The following is a 13,362-nucleotide window of genomic DNA, read 5'->3' as shown; positions in this document are numbered from 1 at the left end:
CACATCTCTCTCCCTTCTAGGAGAAATTGGGGGTCAGGGGTCATGTGGGGTGTGAGATTATAGTTATGGAACATTACCTAAAGTTGCACTTAGATGATGTGCTGCTTAGTTTTGATGAAATGCTCTGCCCCTCCCCCCTTTTGAACTCAATGTCATAAAGGATGATACCCTGAGTAGGGGAGAAGAGATATATTCAGAAATAAGGGTCATTTAAAAACAAAATGTCTCAAACTTTTAAAAATTTTAAGCCTTAAGCACCTATTAGGATCATATATATCTGATACTAAGTGGTATAGTAAATAGAGCATTGGATCTAGTCAGGAAATCCTGGGTTCAAATCTAGCCTGAGATACCTACCTCCTATATGACCCTGAACAAGTCACTAAATGTCTGCCTGCCTTAGCTTCCTTATCTGTAAAATGGGGATAATGATAGCATCCACTTCTTAAGATTGTTATGAGGATCACTTGAGATAATATTCATAAAGTACTTTGCAAACATTAAAGCAGTATGTAATGCTAGCGAGTAATATTACAATTATTTTTATTCTTGCTTCTGCTATACTACCACCACCACCATTCCTAGCACTACTACCCCACCACCATTCCATTATTACTAGCACTACAACTACTACCATTACTACTAGTACTATAATTACCACCATTACTACTAGTACTACCACCATTACAACTGTTACATTACTGTTAGCACTACAACTAATACAATAATTGTTACTACCACCAAGACCACCACTACAACTAATACAATTGCCTCTACTACTACAACCACTTATTACCACCACTACTATAACTACCTCTGCTAGTACTATCACTACAACTATACCTACTACCATCACCACTACTACTAGTACTACCACTAACACTACTACTAAACTACAACTACCACTATAACTATTACTGCTATCACCACACCACTACTAGTACTACAACTACCACTATAACTATTACTACTACAACTACCATCATTACTATTACCACTACTACTACTACCACTACTAGTATTACCGCTACCACTACTAGTACTACAACTATAGCTACCACTATTACTATTACCACTACTACCACTACCACTACAAGTACTACAACTACCACTACTAGTATTACCACTACCACTACTAGTACTATAACTAAAACTACCACTATTACCATTACCACTACTACCACTACCACTACTAGTATTACCACTACCACTACTAGTACTATAACTAAAACTACCACTATTACTATTACCACTACTACCACTACCACTACTACCACTACCACTACCGCTACTAGTACTATAACTAAAACTACCACTATTACTATTACCACTACTACCACTACCACTACTAGTACTACAACTACCACTACTAGTACTACAACTACCACTATAACTATTACTACTACTACAACTATCACTATTACTATTACCATTACTACCACTACAACTACTAGTTCTACAACTACCATCACCACCGCTCACTGTTCCTTTTACTACACAAAGTGTCACTGGACCATTTTTAAGAATCAATCAGCAAGCACCTACTATATGCTAGGCACTTCTCAAAGCCAAGCAGCCCCCAGAACTCATGTTGCAGAAGACACAGCCTAGCCCAGGTATCTGCCCAGTACTATTTTCTAGGGATGAATGGAGGATGGGGGGCAGCAACAGCTGAGGGACATCAGGGAGGGCATCCTAGAGAAGGGGACATGGGGACAACATTCTGAAGGCAGCGGGACTTCTAATTCCCCCAATAGGAGGAAATGGACAAAGACTCTGGTCTTCTGAAAGCCTCACCCAGTTTGCAAAGATTGGAAGTCAAATATAAAAAAGCCAGAGTTGGGGATTTGACTGAAAGATGTGAAGAACCTCAGGACTAAGAAACTAGAAGCAGATTTCGAAGGAAGAAGAGGGAAAATGACCATTTCGGACCACGGCAAAGCGACTTCTGCTCTGCTTCTGGCAGAGCCTATCTCGTCGGGTAGGGAAAGGAGCCCCATGGCGGGCAGGCAGGATTTCGTTCAGTAGCCATGTAACAAAGTCCCCAGAAAACGGACTCTCCAGAGAAGCCTCTTTGGGCTGCACAATGAGCATCTTTGCTGAAACCCCACGGGCTGCCCCCTGGTGCCTGGAAAGTTAGCACCGGCAGAAGTAGGGGGCACTTCACTTCCAGCTCCATGCCTTTGCATCCACTGCCCTTCACTCTGCCAGCTCTGGCCTCTCCTCTCCCCCTCTGAGCTTCCCTGGCCTCTCTCCAGTCTCAGCTAAATTCCCACAAGCCTTCCTCAACCCTCAAGCCTGTTTTTTAAAGAATGTAAGCAGGAATTGCTTTAACTCTAGCCCTTGGCACATTTTGTAGTTGGTCAATCATTTCCAGCTCTCTGTGACCCCATTTGGGGTTGTATTGGCAAAGATACTGGACTGTTTGCCAACTCCTTCTCACCTTCATTTGACAGAAGGGAAACTGAGGTAGACAGGGTGAACAGAGTCACACAGCCAGTCAGTGTCTGAGGCTGGATTTTAACTCAGGAAGAGGAGTCTTTCTGACACTCTACCCATTGTCCCTCCTAGCTGCACATAGTAGATGCTTAATAAATGCTCACTGATTGGCTGAGGACCTGAACAGGATGAGAATGTCTGGATTCTGCACCTTTTCAAAAATCTGTCCTATGGTAAAGCTAGACTCTGACATTCAAATATCAGGGGACACCTCTTGGAGAGAGGGGGTTGTTATTTGCAGTCTGCTGGAGTTTACTGACAGCAGACCCCCGACCCTGACCTTCCCCACAGTACTGTCAGCCCAACCATAAGAGCCTGCAGAGAACTGTCAGGCTTGTCAGTATCTCCCGGATGAGGTCCAGTCCTGCCCAGTGGAGAAGAGCTGTGGGGGGAGGTCACACCCCAAATCCATGGTCCCGATGAAACCTGAGGGATCAGCCTTCCTGCACAGGCTGGAAACACACAGGACCTGGGACCCGAACCAAGGCAAGGCCAGGGAGCAGCTCCCTGATCCCTGCATGAGTGTGCACAAGCCTTCTCCATCCATTCCCCTCCCACATAACCCAGAAAGGGGGTTTCCAAAGTGACAGTGGGGCGATTATTCTCAGACCTCTACTTCTCCAGCACAATGGGAGAGGGGATCATTTTAGGATGTGTTGTTCTGTCATGTCCAGCTCTCTATGACCTCACCTGGGGTTTTCTTGATAAAGAAATTTCCTTCAGCCCATTATACAGAGGAGAAAACTGAGATAAATGGAGTTAAGTGACTTGCCCAGGATCTTACAGTTGGTAAGTGTCTGAGGTCAGATTTGAATTCAGACAATTCTGATTTTCAGCTCAGGGCACTATCCATTAGACCACTGAGCTGCACCTAGAATAACTAATTATAACAATGAACACTAACTGCTTTTGAGGCAACATAGCAGAGTGGGCAGAGCACATAGGACCCCAAATCTAGAGGGTACCTGCAATGCCTTTGGTCCCCCTTTTCACAGAGGAGGACACTGAGGCTCATGGAGACTGAGCAAAGTCATTCAGGGAGCCATTAACCAACTTGCTCAGTCAATCAAGAATGAAGTACCTATCATGTGCTTAGCACCTGCATGTATGGAGATACAAAAAACAAAGATAAAACACTTTGTGTTCAAAGAGTTCACACTTCATAATTGAGACATTATGTCCCCAAATACTTCCTGGTTCCAAGTCTAGCATTATGGCCACCAGGACTCACAGCCCCCTAGATCCAAGCTTCTCAAACTGTGGGTCAAGACCCACATGGGGTCATGTAACTAAAGGTGGAAATTGCAAAATCATGATTTATTGCCAATAAATGTTTATTTTGTATACCTATTCTATATATGTGCATTTATATACCCAGGATCGTGTAAAATTTCTCAGGAGTAAAGGGGTCACAAGCGGCAATAGTTTAAGGCCGCTCTAGACTCCCAGATTCTGCCATCTGCCCTCGGTCAGGGGGAGGGTCTTGTCATTTGTCTAAAAGCTTTTAGACTTCTTCTGCTTGGTTCCAACCCGTCACTATTCCCGTCCTCTTATAATTCAGAAACAAATCCAAACCATTCGAACTTAGTCTAAATTGTCACCGACCTGGCTGAAGTGGACAAGGCCCCAACCTGTTATCAATGCCCTGCACACACTTGCTCTTTTCAAAGTACGGAAGGATTCTCCCTCCCTTCGAGGCCCCCTCCTCCAAGAAGCCCCTCCCCCCTCCCGGAAGTGAAAACGACCTGCCCCTCTTCAAATTTCTCTCTTAATCTCCAGGCCTCTGTGACCTCGGCCTCCCGCCCACCACAGATACTGTGCAAATGTCATTCCCTTATAATTTTTCTCAGGAATTCCTGGAGAGCCGGAGCTCTGGGCCCGTATCTTTGCCCTCCACTTTTTAGTACACGACCTTGACCTTTCTTCTCCATACTGGGCCGTTAATAAGGTGCTGAAGGGGGGGGGGGGGGGCAGGGATCTGATCCAATTAAGGCCCTTTTCGGCACAGGCCGTTTTAGTGAATTTGTGTATTTTGCTTTTCTGTGCTGGTCACAAATAGGTCTGTGAATGACATCTAACCTCCCGGCGCGGCGCCCCGGGAGGCTGGCGGGCTGCGATAGGGCTCTGCCCGCGCTCCCAGCCTTATCTCGGGCCTCGGGCACCGCAGCGCACATTCGATAAGCATTTGCAGGGTCCCGGGTCCTTTCTCCAGCAGAGGGCAAGCACGAGCACGCAGCAGTTGGGAAAATGTCCCCTACTTATTATATAAGCTCACTTCTCCGAGATGAATCCCCCATAGGAGTAAATGCCGAATAGAGGTTCAGGCTCTCCTTGACTTTTTTTTTTTTTTTTAAATAAAGCTGGCTGCACTTCAGAGGTGGCCCCCGGACCACAGCCCGGGAAAGGGCGGCCGCCCCGGGAGGAGCGGGCTCGGACCCGCAGCCGGGGACCTTACCTGGAACTTGCCCAGAGCGGGTGTGCATTTCACAGTTGGGGGGGGGGGAGTCCGCACACCCTGCCCCGGGCGCCCTGGCTAAATTCTGGCGGGCGGGGACGAGGGGTTCGTTGCGCTGGGTCTCTGTGGCACCCCACAAATGCGCCGGGGGCCCGTCGTCCCCTCCTTTCCCTGAGGTGAGCCAGGCGAGGCGCCTCCTGGCGGGGGCAGCTCAGCTCCATCTCAGGCAGCGGTGTCCCGGAACGGGGGGCACCCTTTGGGGGCCGGGGGCACCTTTGCCCACCCCGAGCCTGCCCCGGGGCCAGAACGAAGCGGGCAGCGGGGGCCACGCCTGGGCCCGCCAGGGTCAAGGGGACGCACTCTGGGGGACTCTAGGATGGGAAGGAAAGGGGGCGGGTGTTGAAGGTCCCTGTCTCCGCGCGCAGAGGCTCAGAGGGGGCAGGAGGACGCCTTCCAAGGGAAAGAGAGGCGGCGGAAGTCCCGTCCGGCCCCGAGCCTTTCCTTCCCCGGCTGCGGATCCTCGGCGCCTCCATCCCTCCATCGGTCCTCCCTCCGTCCCTCCTCCCTCCCGCATCCCTCCCTCCTCCCTCCCGGCAGGTGCTGCACCGGCTCTGCAGGACCGACGGCTCCCGCTCGGGGATGCGGCAGCAGCAGCGGCAGCAGGGGCAGCGGCAGGGGCAGCAGGGGCAGCAGCAGCAGCAGCACGAGAGCAGGCAGCACGCGCATCCCTCACCTGTGCCCGCCCGCCGCCCGCAGCAGCCGGCCGGGAGCCGGGGCAGCGCAGCAGCAGGTTGGTCTAGCCTCGCGGATGCTCTGCGTCCCCGGGAACCCTCCGGCACCTGAGACTATGCTCGCGGCCGCCAGGGGGCAGGAGAGAACGCGCGGCCCGCGAGGAACTCTGGGAAGTGTAGTCCGGCGGCGCCGCGGCGACGGCCCGAGAGATGCAGGGGCCGAGGGGGACTACACGTCCCGGCGTGCCCCGCTGCCCAACTTCAGACCTGTGAGCTCTCCCAAGTACTGCTGAGTGCGGGACTCCCCGGCTGCGCGAGCCCGGCTCTGACCCCCGGTGCGGCGAGGGAAAGGCTTTCCGGTCTGGCCGCTGCCTTGTCTGACCTCCCTCCTCCTCCCTCTGCCTCCAATTTATCTCGTTCCCAGTCCGCGACCCCTGTGTCAGCAAAGGCCGCCCCGCAGCTCCCTCAGCTGGGGAGGCTCCCGCAGAACTGACCTGTCCCTTAGCACCCAAACATTTTGTAACCCACTTGTTAATTTACTGACGGGCCGCCTTTCTAGTCTTAGTTTCCTCGTGTCTAAAAAGGGGGCAATAAGTAGTGCAGTGGGAGGAGCCTTAGAAACAGAAGACCCGATGTCTGAATTTAGATGCGCTCCTTTCCCTCTCTGGGTGTCTGTTCTTCTTCAATAGAATTAAAGGCTTGTATTCTGACGGAAGTGGAAATCTCCGACCAAGAGAAGATCCAATTGATCCATGATGGGCAGAATCAGCTGCACCCAGAGAAGGAACACTGGGAAATGAGTGTAAACTGGGAGCAGTTTTTTGTTTTTCTCCCCAGGTTACTTATACCTTCTGAATCCAATTCTCCCTGTGCAACTAGAAATTCGGTTCTGCACACATGTATTGTATCTAGGATATACTGGAACACATTTAACATGTATGGGACTGCCTGCCATCTAGGGGAGGGGGTGGGGGGAAGGAGAGGAAATTCGGAACAGAAGGGAGTACAAGGGATAATGCTGTAAAAAATTACCTATGCATATATACTGCCAAAAAAAAATTTTTTTAATTAAAATTAAAGGCTAAGACTACATAACCTCAGAAGCCTCTTTAATTAACAAGCATTTTTAAAATGTCTGCTATGAGTTATAGAGGGCCAGTATTGAATAACTCCACATACAAGAAGAGTCCGGTTCAGGAATTACTTGAGACCCGCTCTCTGTAAAGGGAACACTTCGAAGCACTGGCTCACCACCTCCCTTAAAAATAAACAAAAGACATGCTCCAGGTGAATTTAGGATAATCTTGGTGGAGAATGCATGTGACAGCCACGAGGTATCGCTACTATTCCATTTACATATTTTTGTTTTGTTTTGATAAATATCTTCTTGTTGATGGTTACTGTTATTTACAATAGATACCTTGTATCTATTAGATAAAGTGGAACTTAAATGTCAACGTATGATCTGTAAATTAACCCTGGAATGTATATAGCATCACCTGGAGGTAGCTGGTGTTAATGCAACACTAGCTTAAACAGTATATAAACTCTGACTCTCTGATTAATAAATAAGATAGCACAGCCTGGCCTGGGGTAGTTAATTTTTTTTTTTCCCCTGAGGCTGGGGTTAAGTGACTTCCCAGGGTCACACAGCTAAGAAGTGTTAAGTGTCTTTGGTCAGATTTGAACTCGGGTGCTCCTGAATTCAAGGCTGGTGCTCTATCCACTGCGCCACCTAGCTGCCCTGGGATAGTTAATTCTAATCCACACTTTCAATATTCCCTGGAGCTGAACTCCAATAATGTGTTAGGCATTTTGCTAGGCAATGGGGACTCAAAGACAAAATCGAGACATCCCTGCCCTCTAAAAGTTTAGATTTTACTAAGAAGTTGTTCAAAGATAAGGAAATATAAATATTTGAGGGTGAAGGTGGAATTTTATTCACCCCTCCGCAACTAATCAATCAATTAACATAAAAAGCTAGAGATTAAAGATCTTTCCTTTACCCTCATTGAAATATACGGATGAGACTTTAATGAAATTGAAAGGACCTTATGTTTGGGGACCATTGGATGAAGGACATATGAAGCTACAGAGGAAACATCTTGGTTGAAAAGAACTTATACTTCTTGGGGTCCTATAAAAACAGCAAGCCATGGGCAGTTAGTTGGTGCAGTGAGTAGAGCACCAGCCCTGAAGTCAGGAGGACCTGAGTTCAAATCCAGCCTCAGACTCTTAATATGTCCTACCTGTGTGACCTTGGGTAACTTACTTAACCCCAATTGCCTCAGCAAAAAACAAAAACAAAACAAAACAAACAAACAAAAAAAAAAAACTGGTTCAGAGCCAGAGTAGTAGCTAGCTGTTCTAGAAGTGGAAGAGCCCCAGCCAAGCCCTGGAAGGGAGATTTCTTGGGATGGAAAAAGAGTTTCCCTCTGTCTCCCCTGTCCCAAGTGACCATGTGAGTTTTGGAAAGATGGAAGTCCTACCAGAATTCCTATGAGTAACTGAAAATGGTAGAAGGAACTACCAGAAAGGTGGTGAGCCATGATAGGAAAGGCATTTACCTAAAAATGTCAATAATTTCATAAAATAAGACCTTTCCTGGGAGAGAGGAAAGACAGTTGTGGCCAGTAGAGAATCACCCCTAGAGAGAAATTCACGTAGTTACTATTGTATTAAAATTTTATCTTGTTCTGGTCGACCTTGACTCCATCCTCCCCTTCCGGTCTAGTTTAATCTTTAAGAAATAAGATTGCAAAGAGGAGCCTAGAAGTCACATATAAAGAGTCCCAGAGATCAAAGGAGCACAATTTGCAAACTACCATATTTTAACTCAAATTCACAACCTAGCATATGTAGGGTACCTGTTAAAATTCTATAATCCTATGATGTAAAAATTCTAGATAAAACCCAGACCTCCACAAATCCAGACCAGCAGAACATCAAAAGGTGCTGACAACTTTGGGATGATAACTGAAGTTTTAATGATAATTTTGAGATGATTTGGGTATGTTAATGAATAAACCCCTACATGTTACAGGTAGGAATTGGTCTGTTTCCCCCCCCAAAAAAAAAATCCTATAAAAGTGAGACCTCAAACTCCTATGTTCCAAGCCCTGTTCCCTCTTGATAGGGTCCACACTGTCTAGTGCTCCCAATTTTAATCTGTAATTACATAAATAATATTTTCTGTCTTACTCTTGCTCTTTCCCCATCTTCTTCCCAACTCTGCCTTCTTTCACCATCCCATTCCCCCCATTTCTGAGCTGCATGTTCTGCCTCTATATCCCTCCCCACTTTTCACCACTTATCTCTGTGTCTTATTAAAAATGTGATTAGCACCTTGTTTCTCACTGCCAGTTCTGGTCTTTCTTGATGAATACCTAAAAAACAGGAGGTCCTCACTGAATTTCATAATTTCATAAATTAATTATCAATCCAGGGCATTCTAGCTGAGGAGCAGATAAAGATTTCAGAAGAAGTCCAGGCTCTTCAGAAAGAAAAAGATCAGCTCCAAAAAAGAAAAAAATAGTGTTAATGGGAAACTTAAAAATGGTATAGTGTTATTTCAATACTAACTAGGACTGGAAGTATTGAACTAATGCATAACTTGAATAGTTTCTCAGTCTCTGTCAGGTAAACATAAAACCTGGTAAAATTTTAAGTTCATTGGAATCTCCAACTGTAATGAATTCATCAAGTTACATTACAATCAATGCAATGCAATGCAATGTAGTAAAGCATGACTATACACACAACACACATACACATTGAAGTAGATAAAGACTTACAGTACGGTAACTTACTCTATGACCCCAATGTTTTCTACACTTGTAGAGTTTTAATCCATTAGGATTCATTAAAGTTTGAATCCATCAGCCCAGTTCCAATGATCTTGTGATGAAGAGAGCCATCTGTACCCAGAAAGAGGACTATGGGAAATGAATGTGGGTCACAACATAGTTTTTTCACTTTTGTTATTGCTTGTGTGCATTGGGTTTTTTTTTTTTCTTTTTGATCTGATTTTTCTTGTGCTTCGCGGTAATTGTGGAAATATATATAGAAAAATTGCACATATTTAACAAATGTTGTATTACTTGCTGTCTAAGGGAGAGGGTGGGGACCAAAAATTTGGAACACAAGGTTCTGAAAGGGTAAGTGTTGAAAACTGTGCATATTTTAAAATTTTTTTTTATTTTATAATTATAACATTTTTTTGACAGTACATATGCATGGGTAATTTTTTACAACATTATCCTTTGCACTATTTCTGTTCCGATTTTTTCCTTCCTTCCCTCCACCCCTTCCCCTAAATGGCAGGCAGTCTTATACATGTTAGATATATTATAGTATATCCTAGACACAGTATATGTGTGCAGAACCGAATTTCTTATTGTGCATATGTTTTGAAAATAAAAAGCTTTTTAAAAAAATTTGAATCAATTCTCTTCAAGTACCTTATGTTTTTAGTAAGAAAATATCCTCCAGTTTGGAGGTAACATTTTATGCCAGTCATTCATACTATACAATCTTAGTAAATATCCTTGCTAAAAGCTCCCTAATGCTGCTGATTATTAATGGGAAGCACAGTGGTGGTAATTTGTGAATAACAGTACTAGAAACTCAGGCTCTCATTAGAAAGCCAAGTCATCAGATAGTACATGAAACTAGTGGTAGTTGTTGGCTACCCTTTGGAGAGCCAGACTGCCAATATGAGTGGAACTGAAGGAAATAATTCCAGAGGGTGTGCTATATAAGTAAATACAAAATATGGGATTGAGGGTAGGGAAAAAGAGTCTAACAATAGGAAGAATAAATTCTTTTGAAGGTGCTAGCATTTGAGCTTGCTCTCTTTCTGAAGACTTCCAAAACAGAGGTGAAAGAAGAAAGCATCCCAGCTTGTGCAAAGGCTGTGCAGATGGAAAATTATGTGCAAGTAATAGTATGGCTGAAAAATAAAAATCTGTAATGGTCCACCTGGAAATATAAACTGGAGCCAGATTATGATGGGTTTTAGATGCTCAAATTATGAGCAATGTTACTACTGTGAGTTCCAGAGGTCAGCTGGAATAAAGGGACCTTCCTAAGAGATGCTAAAGGAATATAGGTGTCCAATATTGCAGCAGGGGATGCTGACTGGGTCCCACAAATTGGCTTAGTTTGTAGGACTTTTATGCCACCCATTGGATAGAAGTGGAATTAAGTTCCTAGAAACCTACATTGGAAAAAAACATGGTGGATAAAGTTGACTACATTTAACAAGTATTAATTAAATGTCTATTAAGTGCCAAAGATTCTATAAGTATAAATACAAAACAACAATAAGAAAACTTGTCCTTTTCCTATCTCTCTCTTTCTTTTCTTTTTTTCCTTTTGCGCCGAGGCAATTGGGGTTAAGTCACTTAACTGTCTTAACAGCCAAGAAGTGTTGAGTATCTGTGGTCACATTTGAACTCAGGTCCTCCTGATTTCAGGATTGATGCTCTATCTACTACCCCAACATCCCTCTTTTAAGGTATATGCCTTTTATTAGTGTAAATAACAGAAAATTTGTTCTTAGATGCAAGATAATTTGAGAGAAGAAAGTATTGACAGCTAGAAGAATAAAAAAAAAAAAAAAAAAAAAAAAAAGACTCCCTAAAGGCAAAAACACCTGAACTGGGTCTTGATGGGAGTTAAAGAGGAAATGAGAGTGTCACTTAGTCTTGAGAAATATCCTATAAGGAATAGGAAGATAGAGCACTAAATTTAGAGATTAGCAGAGCAATTGACAGGCCACAAAAAGGGAAGTAATGGGGAAAAATTGTGGGCGGTAAAGGAGGGTAGTTTCTGTTTTAGAGGGGTTGAGAATTTTGTGTTGTGTCCTAGATGCATTAGGAAGCCATTTTAAGATTATTGAGTAAGAGAGTGATATAGTCAGACTTCTATGCTTTTGGAAAATGATTTCAGCAGCCAAGCAGAATATTGCTTTTTTCCATCAAGCATTTTAAAATGTTTTTGGTAATTTATGATTACTGTTGGTGATGATTATATTGCATTTGGGGGGAAATGGAGTTCTTTCAACCACTCCAAGCTGCTCCTAAATAACAACTCCTTTTAAAAAAAATATAAATGTGTTCTCCTAGAAGTGTGATTATGGTTGTAAAGGTTGGAATGCCATAGTTTCCAAAGAACTGGCAGGTATAAAAAGGAGACCTCATATTTCTAATGCTCACAAGGAGTTGCAATAGACACATCATTTAGAAATTGTACATTTTAAACGGAAGTGGTTGTATGTGTAGGCTAGGCCCGATTCAGGTTAATCTGGTGTTTCAGATTTAGAAATTAGGCATTCATGTGGGGAAACTGGGACATTGTTGGTGGAGTTGTGAGGGGACAGCAGTTTGGAACTAAGCTCAAAAAGCTGTCAAATTTTGCATACCCTTTGACTCAGCAATGTTTCTACTGGGCTTATATCCCAAAGAGATATTAAAGAAGAGAAAGGAATGTATGTATGCACAAAAATGTTTGTGGCCGCCCTTTTTGTAGTGGTTAGAAACTGGAAACTGAGTGGATGCCCATCAGTGGGATAATGGCTGCGTAAATTGTGGTACATTAATGTTATGGAATATTATTGTTTTGTAAGAAATGACCAGCAGATGAATATAGAGAGGCTTGGAGAGACTGACATGAACTGATGCAATGAAATGTGCAGAACAAGGAGATCATTATGATGAGGTTTAGAATTGGGTGTACCTAAGTGAAATTAGGGTTCAATTGAGGTCTAGTGGCAGGTTCGGAGTACAGGAAGTCAAATAGAGCTTCCCTGCAACCCTTTTGGATTCGGCACAAGGATATGGAGTTAAATGAGATCTAGTGGCCGTGCAATTTACAGACCTGAAAATCTAGATTGATAAAAGAGGTTTATTATGGGGTTTGGAAGAAAGGTTAAAGTCTAGTTAGTATAAAAGTGAAGGTAGAGATAAGAGGGCACCAGAACCAGTGTTCTAGTGGGCAGAGCTCCTTAGCATGCCAAGTGTAAAAAGTTTGGAACCTCTTCCAAGAGAGGACTCCAGCTTGGCTCTTTTATAATGAGAGATTTAGCTAAAGAGGTCTGTGGGTGAGTCCCAAGTTGGCTCAGATCTGATGGGCGCTGGGACAGGCCCAGATTTGTTATTGGAATTGGAATCTCTTATTGGAATTCAAAATTCAAAAAGGGTGCTTTTGACCAGGATTTGTGAATCAAAGGTCCTAGCTTCTTGAATTGTTAATGCATCAGCTAGGAGGAGTTGGGAATCAGAAAGGAATAAATCAATCTGAAAGGATTAGTTTCATTCCCCCCTCAAGCAATTAAAACTTAAATTCATTTAAGAAAAAAAAAAAAAGACTTGGGGCAGAGTCTCTTATTGAGGCAGAATTGAAGATTTTCTCCTAGGATTTTCAGAGTTCGGGGATCCCCTCAAGCAGTCACCTCTAAATGCATGTGGGAAAAGGGATGACGATCTCCTCATAACTGCTTCAAGCTGGCAAGGGTCATAGAGATTTGGGGGTTCATGCCAGGAGGTGAGGGGTGAAGGGTGTTAATCCCAGTCAGTCATCCCCAGTCAGTTGTCCCATGTTCTCCAGGCTGAAGGGCAGTTGAGAATCCAATGTTTGAAGCCTAGAGAAAACAGATCTCGGAAACAGATTAAAAGC

At 44.2% G+C, this 13,362-nt stretch overlaps 1 protein-coding gene across 1 annotated transcript in view; it reads right to left on the bottom strand.

The window, feature by feature from the left end:
* Positions 1-5,825, bottom strand: part of SPECC1 (sperm antigen with calponin homology and coiled-coil domains 1) — a 342,057-nt gene extending 336,232 nt beyond the window's left edge. Inside the window, 1 exon segment of the mRNA XM_074263920.1 lies at positions 5,688-5,825. The gene's annotated coding sequence lies outside the window, so the exon portion shown is untranslated.
* Positions 5,826-13,362: the final 7,537 nt, after the last annotated feature.

The sequence above is a fragment of the Sminthopsis crassicaudata genome, chromosome 4, assembly GCF_048593235.1.
Source record: "Sminthopsis crassicaudata isolate SCR6 chromosome 4, ASM4859323v1, whole genome shotgun sequence".
Taxonomy (NCBI): Eukaryota; Metazoa; Chordata; class Mammalia; order Dasyuromorphia; family Dasyuridae; genus Sminthopsis; species Sminthopsis crassicaudata.
The sequence above is the reverse complement of the archived record's forward strand: the minus strand, read 5'-3'. Positions and strand labels throughout refer to the sequence as shown.